The sequence below is a fragment of the Neophocaena asiaeorientalis genome, unplaced genomic scaffold, assembly GCF_003031525.2.
Source record: "Neophocaena asiaeorientalis asiaeorientalis breed wild unplaced genomic scaffold, Neophocaena_asiaeorientalis_V1.1 scaffold254, whole genome shotgun sequence".
Lineage (NCBI taxonomy): Eukaryota > Metazoa > Chordata > Mammalia > Artiodactyla > Phocoenidae > Neophocaena > Neophocaena asiaeorientalis.
Genome location: NW_020174705.1, coordinates 7515978 through 7528296, shown reverse-complemented (window position 1 = coordinate 7528296; position 12319 = coordinate 7515978). Strand labels below are relative to the sequence as shown.

The following is a 12319-nucleotide window of genomic DNA, read 5'->3' as shown; positions in this document are numbered from 1 at the left end:
ATCTGGAGCCTGTGCTCCGCAACGGGAGAGGCCACAACAGTGAGAGGCCCACGTACCGCAAAAAAAAAAAAAATGTATTATAAACCTATTACAGTACAGTACTATATAGCCGATTGTGTTAGTTAGGTATCTAGGCTAGCTTCATTGGACTTACGAACAAGCTGGACTTACAAACATGCTCTCGCAACGGAACTCGTTCGTATGTAGGGACTTAACTGTATATGTATACACGCGTATATACACAGAGATACAGGTACATACATACACATGTATATGAGTACATGCACACAGGTGTGTGGATAAACACACAGGCGTGTATGCACACATGGACATGCAGGTACATGCATGTACACACATGTGCGAGTTTATGTGTTGCCTCACAAGTCCAGCTGCCTCTCCTGCTTGTTTAGCTGTGAGTTTGGGCAAAGCCCTAACTCTTTCTAACCCTCCATCCCCTGGTTTCCCTACCTGCAACATGGGGATACGATAGCTGCCTTATAGGGCTGTTATGGGATCAAATGCCATAACCCAGGTAATCGCTTCGGGCCAGGGAGTAAAGCCAGCATTTTTATTGTGAAATGATCGGTGGCCTGAAACAGCCAGAAGAGATGATCCCGACTGTAGAGGGCAGCCTCCACGCTGGCTCCGTGCTACACCTGGGGTCACAGCCAGGAAGGGCAAAGCCAGGGTTTGTGCGAACAAAGGCACGAAGTGGGGTCTGTGCGCTTAACCTGTATACTTCATGGCTTCTCATTACGCCTGCAGACACTGGGGAACATCCAAGATAGTCCAAGATAGCCCTGCTCCTATCAGATTGGCAGAAACCAAAAGTTATGGCAAGTCTGGGCGGGAACAGGCTTTCCTATACAAGCACTAGAAGGGGGATTTGGTGATACCTAGCAGAGTTACAGATGGGGGACCCTTTGACCCTGCCATACTATTTCTAGAAATCCATCCTAAAGGTAGACTAGCAAAAATATCAGGTGAGGTAGGCACAAGGCAGCAACAAAAAACTAGAAATAACCCAAATGTCCATCCATATAGTGACTCTGCAGCTACCAAAAGTAAAGGGAGGAAAGAAGGGGAAAAAGGGAAAAAAGAGGAAAATCTCCATATATTACTATGGAACAGTCTCTTTTTGGATATACTGTCCAATAACAAGAAGATATGTGTGTATATGTATATATAGTACTACTTTTTTTTTTTTTTTTTTTTTTGGCCTTGCCGTGTGGCTTGTAAGATCCCTGACCAGGGATCGAACCCGGGTCCCTGCAGTGGGCGTGAGGAGTCCTAACCACTGGACCACCAGGGAAGTCCCTATATAGCCCTACTTTTAATGTCAGGAAACGGGGAGGGAGATAAATAATTTCCAAGAAGAAATAAAAGAAGGATTATTTAGGAACTAAAACGGTTAATGTTGAGAGTGGAAGCAGGTCCTCTCTAAATATACCTTGTTTATAGGTTTGACTTTGGAACCATATCATTATTTTTACTAACTAAAAAGGAAGTACATCAAAAAGAAAAAAGCAACACCAAAAAACGGAAAGCAACGGAAAACTAACAAATGTGATCATGTATCAAGATTTCTTACCTGACACAAGGCACAAACCATAAGCTATAAAAGAAAAACTTGAAAGACTACTTCATCAAAGCACCTGCTTCTTAACAGATACCATCTATAGATACAATAAAAAGGCAAGCTACAGAGTGGAAGAAAATATTTAAAGTCCAAAGGACAGGTATACAGAATATAAAAGAACTCCTTCAATTGAATAATTTTTTTTTTCAATTGAATAATTTTTTTTAAAAAACCTCACAATCTTAAAAGTGGGCAAAAGACCTGAACAGACACTTCACAAAAGAAAATATAGAAATGGCCAACATGCATATGAAAAGATGCTCAGCATCCCTATTCATCTAGGAAACACAAATTAAAAATCATAGTTACCGTTGGTTAAATGTTATTTTTTATTTTTATTATTTTTCTTCCCGAAACATAATTTTATTTAATTGAAAAAATATCAGTGTGCAAATTGGACATTTTGGGTACATACAGTCAGGTGCTAATTAAGTAAATGAGTGATGAATCATAATATCAACACTAGTCATTAAATAAAATTGCGTTTAAATTAGATTTACCAGATAGTTTCAGGACAAAAAATATAATGAGCCAACTTTAAAGAAAGTTTCCAATAATTTTATTCTTTTTTTTCCCTCAAATTTTATTTTAAAAACTCACAAATGTTCAGAAACTTGGACATAGGACGAAGAACTTTTTTTTTTTTTTTTTTTTTTGCAGTACGCGGGCCTCTCACTGTTGTGACCTCTCCCGTTGCGGAGCACAGGCTCCGGACGCGCAGGCCCAGTGGCCATGGCTCACGGGCCTAGCCGCTCCGCGGCAATGTGGGATCTTCCCGGACCGGGGCACGAACCCGTGTACCCCGCATCGGCAGGCGGACTCCCAACCACTGCGCCACCAGGGAAGTCCTCTCTCTCTCTTTTTGCTAAACAATTTAAAAGTCATATACATTATGATATTTTATTCTTTATTTCTGTATGCATCACCTAAATGGACATTTTACTATATAACCACAATACTGTTATCACACCTAAGAAATCTGACAATAATTCCATAGTGCCATCTAATATATGAAGTCAAGTTCCCCCATTTTTTACAAAAATGTCTCATATGATTTTCCTCCAATTTAAAATTCAACCAAGGTTCATGCATTGCATTTGGTTATATCTCTTTAGATTTTTTTTTTTAATTTTTATTGGAGTATGGTTGCTCTACAATGTTGTGTTAGCCTCCACTGCACAACAAAATGGATCAGCCATACACATACAGGTATCCCCTTCCTTTTGGACTTCCCTCCCATTTAGGTTACCACAGTGCATTACGTAGAGTTCCCTGAGCTATACGGTATATTCCCATCAGTTGTCTATTTTATACATAGTATCAATAATGTATATGTGTCAATACCAGTCTCCCAATTCCTCCCACCCCACCCCTTTCCCCCTTGGTATCCATACATTTGTTCTCTACGTCTGTGTCTCTATTTCCGCTTTTCATATAAGATCATCTATACCATTTTTCTAGATTCCACTTATATGCTTTATTATACAATATTTGTTTTTCTCTTTCTGACTTACTTCACTCTGTATGACACTCTCTAGGTCCATTCACATCTCTACAAATGACCCAATTTCATTCCTTTTTATGGCTGAGTAATATTCCATTGTATGTATGTACACATCTTCTTTATCCATTCCTCTGCTAATGAACGTTTAGGTTGCTTCCCTGTCCTGGGTATTGTAAACAGGGCTGCTATGAACACTGGGGTGCATGTGTTTTTTTAAATTATGGTTTTCTCTGTTCTATTTTTATTTATAAATATGTTGGTGGGAAGTGGAGTCTCTATTTATGTATTTATTTATGGCCACGTGGCATGCAGAATCTTAGTTCCCCAACCAGGGATCAAACCTGTGCCCCCTTCAGTGGAAGCATGGAGTCTTAACCACTGAATCACCAGGGAAGTCCCTCCACTGGTTAAATTTTAAAAAACAGACAACCCCAAGTGTTGACAAGCATACAGAACAACTAGAACCTCCTACATTGCTGGTGTGAGTGTAAAATTGTTCATCATTTATGAAGACTGACAGTTTCTCCTACAGGCAAACATCCACCCACCTGGGACCAGCAACTCCACTCCCAGGCTTTTACCCAGGAGATATAAAAACATATGTTCAGAAAAAGACCTGTATGAGAAAATTCATAGTAGCTTGAGTCATAATAGCCAAAATCTAGAAACAACCCAAATGTTTGTCAGCAAGTGGGTGGATCATCATATCGTGTACATTATTTGTACCAAGGAATTCTGCACAGCGATGAAAAGAATGAACTATTGGTGTACTCAGCCAGATGAACACGTCTCAAAAAATGATTCTGAGCCAAAGAAGCCTGACTGTACCTCTCCTATGAGCCTAGTTATTTGAAGTTCTGAAACAGGTCAAGCTGTGAGATGTGGTAAAAGTAGAGGTGACACCTGCAAAGGCAGAGACTCTGGGCATGAAGGCAGGTGTGCATGGCATCCAAGGGCCACTTACATCAGAGATGTGTTAGATTTGTGAATTGTTGCAACCGTTTTTCAGCTGATGGAAAAGAAGCATATTGAGGAAGGCCTTTCCTGATTCCCACAGAGATCTTGTCTTCCTGGAAAGAAAAGATGCCTCTTCTGTGGTCAGGGCCTCGCTCCAGCACCACCTCCCCTTTCACGGACCCTCTGACCTCCTGTCGCTGCAGCTCTTTTACCAATTCCAAGGCGTCCACACCTGAGAGTCTTGAAACAGCCAGCTTGGCGTTCCTGCTAGTCCTTTTTGCCTCTGCATGATGACGTGTCGCCTCACCCCCTCTTCTCACTCTGTCCCCTGCGCCCCGTCTCCTTTGGACAGTGTCTACATCCCTATGTGCATTGCTGTCTGAGGTTTGATGCCTGCTTCCTGTCCTGCTGCGTCCCCCAGCCCGCTATGGAGGAGGTGCTCCACTAATATAGATTGACTGCGTGAATGAATGAATGAATGAATGAATGAATGAGCTGCGTGATTCACCCATCACAGCCCACCCCATTTGGCTTAAAATCCTCCCGATTTCACACCCCAGGACTAGGGGGCTTTGTATAGACTTGAGGTTATACATCTTGGGATAAGGTTGGTGACTGCCTCGTTCTCCGGGGATTTTTGAGGACGTTGGTCCCCTTAACGCAGTGTTTGGACCCCGGCTGGCGCATCTGAACTGGGACACTCTGAGGGAGAATGAAGGAGGGAGATGGGCGATGCTCGCAGGCTCCGACCATCCCGGCCATGGCCACCAGGGGGCAGCACCAGGCTGCGCGAGTCCGTCTCACTTCCTCCCTCCAGGCTCTGCTGGACGGACAGGTCCTCATCTAGCGCAGTGGGGACCGGGGAGCAGGGCCGCCCCTGCCAGAGTCCCTTTAGGGCTGGCCTGGTGCCTTCACACCGCCCTGGGGCTGAGGACTCCTGTCCCACCTTGTCCTCCTCAGGCCAGGCTGCAAGGAGTGAGGAGGCCCGAGAGAGGGCTTGAGGCCAGCCCAAGGGCACGCCTCCCGGTTAGACCCCAGTCCCTCCGCACCCAGATGCGGGACCCCATGGGAGAGCCATCAGGCCTAGCTGGGCTCCTCCTGGGCCTCTTCCATGAGGATCAGTTCTCTGCGAGGCTCAGGGCTCCTGGAGGACTGCTTTGTTGTTGTTATTTGTTTGGTTTTTTTGTTTTTATTTTTGGCTGTGTTGGGTCTTCATTTCTGTGTGAGGGCTTCCTCTAGCTGCGGCAAGCGCGGGCCACTCTTCATCGCGGTGCGCGGGCCTCTCACTATCGCGGTCTCTCTTGTTGCGGAGCACAGGCTCCAGACGCGCAGGCTCAGTAATTGTGGCTCACGGGCCCAGTTGCTCCGTGGCATATGGGATCTTCCCAGACCAGGGCTCGAACCTGTGTCCCCTGCATTGGCAGGCAGATTCCCAACCACTGCGCCACCAGGGAAGCCCTATTTGTTTGTTTTAAACCTTTGCATCCCCTAAATAAGGCCTGGCATTGAATGAATGAATGAATGAATGAATGAATGAGCTGCGTGATTCACCCATCACAGCCCACCCCATTTGGCTTAAAATCCTCCCGATTTCACACCCCAGGACTAGGGGGCTTTGTATAGACTTGAGGTTATACATCTTGGGATAAGGTTGGTGACTGCCTCGTTCTCCGGGGATTTTTGAGGACGTTGGTCCCCTTAACGCAGTGTTTGGACCCCGGCTGGCGCATCTGAACTGGGACACTCTGAGGGAGAATGAAGGAGGGAGATGGGCGATGCTCGCAGGCTCCGACCATCCCGGCCATGGCCACCAGGGGGCAGCACCAGGCTGCGCGAGTCCGTCTCACTTCCTCCCTCCAGGCTCTGCTGGACGGACAGGTCCTCATCTAGCGCAGTGGGGACCGGGGAGCAGGGCCGCCCCTGCCAGAGTCCCTTTAGGGCTGGCCTGGTGCCTTCACACCGCCCTGGGGCTGAGGACTCCTGTCCCACCTTGTCCTCCTCAGGCCAGGCTGCAAGGAGTGAGGAGGCCCGAGAGAGGGCTTGAGGCCAGCCCAAGGGCACGCCTCCCGGTTAGACCCCAGTCCCTCCGCACCCAGATGCGGGACCCCATGGGAGAGCCATCAGGCCTAGCTGGGCTCCTCCTGGGCCTCTTCCATGAGGATCAGTTCTCTGCGAGGCTCAGGGCTCCTGGAGGACTGCTTTGTTGTTGTTATTTGTTTGGTTTTTTTGTTTTTATTTTTGGCTGTGTTGGGTCTTCATTTCTGTGTGAGGGCTTCCTCTAGCTGCGGCAAGCGCGGGCCACTCTTCATCGCGGTGCGCGGGCCTCTCACTATCGCGGTCTCTCTTGTTGCGGAGCACAGGCTCCAGACGCGCAGGCTCAGTAATTGTGGCTCACGGGCCCAGTTGCTCCGTGGCATATGGGATCTTCCCAGACCAGGGCTCGAACCTGTGTCCCCTGCATTGGCAGGCAGATTCCCAACCACTGCGCCACCAGGGAAGCCCTATTTGTTTGTTTTAAACCTTTGCATCCCCTAAATAAGGCCTGGCATGGAAGAGGAAGAAGGTGGTTAAAGCATGGGCTCTGTCACTCCCAGCCGTGTGACGCTGGGCCTCAGTTTCCTCCTCTGTAAAATGGGTATAACAACAGCAATGATAATAATAATAATAAAACTTCCTGCTAAGAGTGTTAGGAAAATTCAAGAAGACAGTTTTACTTGCTGGCTGATCCTCCACACATGCCTACTCTCTGTTCCTTCCATCCTGCCCCCCCTCCCACCACCCACCTCCGGCCTTGCAGCTCCTGCCACCTGGAGGGCTGTTTCCTGAGATATCCCATGTCTCATCGTCAAACTCAGCTCATATGCTACTTCCTCATGGAGGGCTGCCATGGAGCCCCCGGGCGAGAGGAACCAGCCACCCTCTACCAGGTCACCTGGTTCATTGTTATTTATTTATTTATTATTTTTTGGTGCGGCATGCAGGATCTTAATTCCTTGACCAGGGATCGAACCCGTGTCCCCTGCACTGGGAGCGCGGAGTCTTAACCACTGGACCGCCAATTTTGCCAGCACTTACCTCTGCCTGGAATTGTCCGGTTCCTGTTTAGTTTACTTGATCAGTGTCTGTTGTCCCTAAAACTTCAGCTCTGTGAGGGCGGGAACCTCACTGATTTTGTTCACAGCTGTCTCCCCAGTACCCAGCACAGTGCCCGGGACATAGTAGACACTCAATAAAGATTTGTTGTATGAATGATGAATGAAAGAAATCGTGTGAAGCACATAGAAAGCTTGCAATTAGGGACTTCGCTGGTGGCGCAGTGGTTAAGAATCCACCTGCCAATGCAGGGGACATGGGTTCAAGCCCTGGTCCGGGAAGATCCCACATGGCACGGAGCAATTAAGCCTCTGCGCCACAACTACTGAGCCTGTGCTCTAGAGCTCGTGAGCCACAACTACTGAAGCCCGTGCGCCTACAGCCCACACTCCGCAGCAAGAGAAGCCACCGCAATGAGAAGCCCGTGCACTGCAACGAAGAGTAGCCCCCGCTCGCCGCAACTAGAGAAAGCCTATGCAGCGACAAAGATGCAACACAGTCAAAAATAAATAAATAAATTTATGTTTTAAAAAAGAAAGCTTGCAATCAATAATGACCCTAATGAATTAAATTAGCAGAGTCCCCAAAAGCCAAGGCAGGGGGGCAGGCCATCCTGGGAATGGAGTGAGCCTGGAGTTCTGGCAGCTGGGAGTCCTGGAGGACCCTGGTCCTCTCCTGCTAGTGACCCTGAGCTCCTCGCTCACCCTCTCTGGGCTCTGCAATAAGGAGGACTCCGCAGCCAGGGCTGCTCAAGGAAGAAAGGAGATGGGACTTTTTTTTTCCCTTCCTGCTCATCCTGTTCCCAGAAGGGCCCAGCTCCTGCAGGGAAGCGGGGAGATAAGGAGGAAGGAATCTGGAGGAAGGAGTGGTAACTGTAATTATTATGAAAGAGATGGGGAGGGGGGCTGGGTTGCCAAGGGGCTGGGGAGGGGCAGCTGGAGAAGCTCTCCAGCCTGGGGAGGGGCTGTGCTTTCCCCGAGCCCTCCCTTCCCTCTCCTCCTGCCCATCAGAGGGGTCCCACCTGCTCTACTGGCAAAGGGATCCCTGAGCCCTGGGCAGGACCTGCTGGGTCATACTGGGACGTCCCCTAACCTCTCTGGGCTGCATTTCCAGCTCTGCTAACCAGTCATCTGTCTGCTTTCTCTTCCTCCCAGCTTGTGGTGAGCTGGGGGCAGGAGGTGTGGGTGGTGAATGGGCTGCTTGCTGTAGGTGCCCCCTTCCCAAGCCCCATCGCTTATTGGGAGGGGGGAATTCTTGTCCCCTGGGCACCATCGGAGGCTCTCTCTGTGAAGAGTGGGCATCCCAGATGGGGATGACTTCTTCCCTGATGGGTGCCTTCCATCCCCTGCCCTAAGAACTCTGTGAGTGAACTCTGAGGCCTGCCTGGAGGAGGAGGCAGGGGGACTGTTTCTAGACTGAGAAAGCTCTGGGGTCTGGAGTTTGGGGGAGAATCCCAGGGAGCTGTACAGTGGGATAGTGTGGTTATGCATGTTTCCATCTGCATGTGTTTGCATGGGGGGCGGATATTGGTGTTGTGTGTGGTATGTGTCTTGTCTGCTCGTGTATGTGTGTGTGTGTGTGTGTCTGTGTGTGTGTCCATGGATATCTCATCTCATTTACATGGGGTGTTTGCAGTGCAGGTTTGTATGTGGAGGTGTGAGTGTGTGTGCTCACAGGTCTCCATGCACCTCAGTGGGCTCTGTGTCTGTGTCCTTTTGGGAGGGGTGGTCTGTGTTCGGGGTGAGCTCACACAGCTGGCTCCTGGGCCCTTTTCCCTCCTTCCGTCAGCAGGCTCAGCCGGCCCCCTTAGCCCCCTTGGACCTCACCCTGAGTGGGTTCCAGCCTCAGAGCTACCCGGAGGGGGTCAGCCCAGGAGGAGCAGAGCAGAGGGCAAGCTCCCACCTCTACTGGCCTCCCGCCCGGCTTGGGGTGGACTTTCCAGCTCCCTCTCAACTGTAGGCTCTTCTGGTGCCATTTTACAGAAGGGAAAACTGAGTCACTCGCCAGTCCCCTCATCCGTGGCCGACCTTGCTACCCTCCATGACATTGCCTCTGCCCTGGTCCTTCAACATGTATTTACTGAGCACCTACCATGTGTCAGGCATACAAAACCAAGCAAGACAACGTGCCTGCCCTGGCGAGCCAATGTGTTAGTGGGGGAAACAGACACCAAAAACATTCACAGGGGAGAAGGGTGAAATGGTAACCATGGGCGATGGGACAGACTGAAGGAGGGCACGGCACGCACTTAGTTCAGGGTGGGTGGAAGGTCCCCTCATTTGAGCAACGACCAGAAAGAGGCAGCCTGGGAAGATACAGGGGAAGAGAGTGGCCCCAGATCCAGTCATTGGCAGAGTGAAGTTCGCCCGCCATTTGGCCCCGCAGCCTGCACTCCTAGCTCAGCACAGCTGGATGGGGCCATTCACCCTGTTCACCGAAATATCCCAAAGATGTAAAGTGGCTTCTCAAAACAATGAAAGAATTAGAAGGAAAGAGGAAATGCCACAGAATATTTATCTAACCTTAGCAGCGGGCGGAAAACCCCAGAAGCAGTGTAGGAAAGGATAGCCGGATTTGAGCACATGGATCAGGTGGGCCCTCCTGTGGATGCCGGTGACAACGATGTATCAGTCGTCGGTTGTAACCAGTGAACCACTCTGGTGCAGATGCTGCTGGCTGTGTGGGGGCAGGTGATGTCTGATCACCTTGACCTGCCTACAGCAAGAATCCTGCTAGCTCGGTTTAGCCAGAATCCCCCTTGACCCGTGATGTTTCGTTTCTTCTTAGTCATTTTCCCTCCACTGTTGTATAAGTTTCCAGTTTTCCTAGTTGCATTTGGAGTTGAGCCCAAGCTTTGCAAAAACCCCATTGCAGTGGTCCCTACACCTATCGTGATTGTCCTGAACAAAGTCTGCCTTACTGTTTTAACAAGTGTCATGAGTAATTTTTTCTTGAACAATGGTTGGAGTCATGCTTTTGAAAGCTCATTCTGCCTGCTGCACAGAAACTTGGTGCATGCGCATGGTTATTAGGGAGAGGCAGAAGCGACTGGATGGAGGCTGCAGCTCCTGGTGAGATGGTAGAGGTCTAAGTCAAGGTGGGAAGAAATGGGCACAGGTGGGTGGACATGAGACACACTTTGAAGGGAGGAGTCTCCATTCATACCTGCTTTAAGCCCTTACCTGGCTGCCATCGCTCCCTAATTGAGACCCATAAATTTAGCCCATTCCGGCAACTGCCATCTCACCCCACACTCCCTTTCCTCTCTCTATGTCTTAGCCCCACCACGCTCCTTCCCACCCCAGGGCCTTTGCACATGCTCTCACCTCTCTCAGGAATGTCCTTTTCTTTGTTTAATTCCTGATTAAAGATCTCAGGTCAATCAGCACTTTTCAGAGAAGTCTCTCCTGGCTCCTCCAGCACCATGCCTGACCCTGCTGTGGGTCACACAGTGATTTTGTACCTTGTGTGATTACTGGTTTAACATCTGCCTCCGCTATTAGAGTGTATCAATGGGGGGTGGGGGGCAGGGCTAACGAGAGTTTTGTTTAGCCCAGGGCTTGGAACAGAGTACAGGTGCAATAAATATTTGTCAGATGGCTGGCTGAACCGCTAATGAGGCCTTGTTGGGCAGAAAACTTAGACCACATGCCCTCATCAGCTGTTAGCTCAGGTCTGGCTGCTAGGCCAGTGCCATCAGATGGGGCCAAGGTGGTGGGCTGATATCACTGACTGCAGGAGACTTAAACAACCACAATTTGGGAGAGAGAACTCCCTGCAACCTGTCTCGTCCTATGGCGGAGGGCCGGCACCCACTGAGCCATGGAGGCTTATCTAGCCCACCACCTGACATTTTGGTTATTGGTTAGCACTACCCGCCTACCACTTCCCCAGGCTGTGACTCCTCAGAGGCGGGAACAGGGCAGGCACTTTTTACTTCCGGGTGCTCAGTGCCCAACACAGAGCCCAGCATGGGCAACACATCCAGTGAATTGTAGACCCGAACTGCACAACCTCAGGTGTGAAATTCTGAGAAGCTTCAGTTTAGTTGAGAAGGGCTTTGGGGAAAAAAGGAAGAGAAGGGACTGCCTTAGTTTGCTCTGGCTGCCGTAACAGAATACCACAGACAGGTGACTTAAACAACAGCAGCTGATTTCTCCCAGTTTTGGAGGCTGAGAAATCCAAGATCAAGGTGCTGGCCAATTCAGTTCCTGTTGGAGAACTCTCTTGCAGGCTTGTAGAGGGCTGCCTTCAACAGTCTCTTCTTTGTGTGGGTGTAGAGGAGGGAACAAAGGAGGTGAGAGGGAGAGGGAGATGGGGGGAGGGAGTGTGTTACTGGAAAACTGGGTTCATCTCTTGGTGGGTGTGGAGCGAAAAGACACAACCAGGCTAAAGATCAGGAGAATGAAAGATTTATCATTACTGGCAGCAAGTAAGAACACCTGGGATCTTTCCCAAAGCAGTGTCTCCCCAACAGCAAAATCGGGGAAGTTTTTCTTTGGCCACACAGCTTATGGGATTTTAGTTCCCTGACCAGGGATCGAACCTGGGGCCCCCGCAGTGAGAGTGCCAAGTCCTAACCACTGGACCACCAGGGAATTCCCCAAACTGGGGAAGTTTTAATCCCCTATTCAGGAAGGGGATTGAGCAGAGAATTCAGCCCAGAATTGGGACAAAGGTCGACAGAGTCCAAGTTTTAGTTGATTGAGGTCAGGAGGGTCAACATCATCATTCCCTTGAGGAGGAACTACAACTGTTCTATCGCTGAACTCTTGTTTCTTGACTACTTTTCCTTTGTTCCTGCATTCCCTCACTTCCCTGAAGATCGTTAATTATTGAGCCCTGTTAAAGGACAAACATTGTGGCTGGGCTTAGATCACAAAATGGCTTAGGCCAAAAATGGCTCCTCTTATGTCAAGAAAGCCATGCCTGGTTCTTTCTCCGGGGACCCCTAACCTATCTGCATACAAGAGCAAGCAGAACTGGTGAGTTCCAGGAGGGACACCCGTGCTGTCCCCACTCCTGGACCCTGTTATCCCAGGACAGTTACAGGATCCCTCCCCCGTTCCCGCCCCTCAACTACCAGCCTGAGCCTGGGTCCAGGGCTGGGTTCCCTTTCAGAGGCT

The 12319-nt window shown here is 49.4% G+C and overlaps 1 non-coding gene across 1 annotated transcript; it reads right to left on the bottom strand.

Annotated features, from left to right (window-relative positions):
• Positions 1-11718: 11718 nt before the first annotated feature.
• On the bottom strand, positions 11719-11791 carry TRNAE-CUC (transfer RNA glutamic acid (anticodon CUC)). Its single transcript has one exon. It is a non-coding gene; the product is annotated as a tRNA-Glu (tRNA).
• Between the last annotated feature and the right edge of the window lie 528 nt (positions 11792-12319).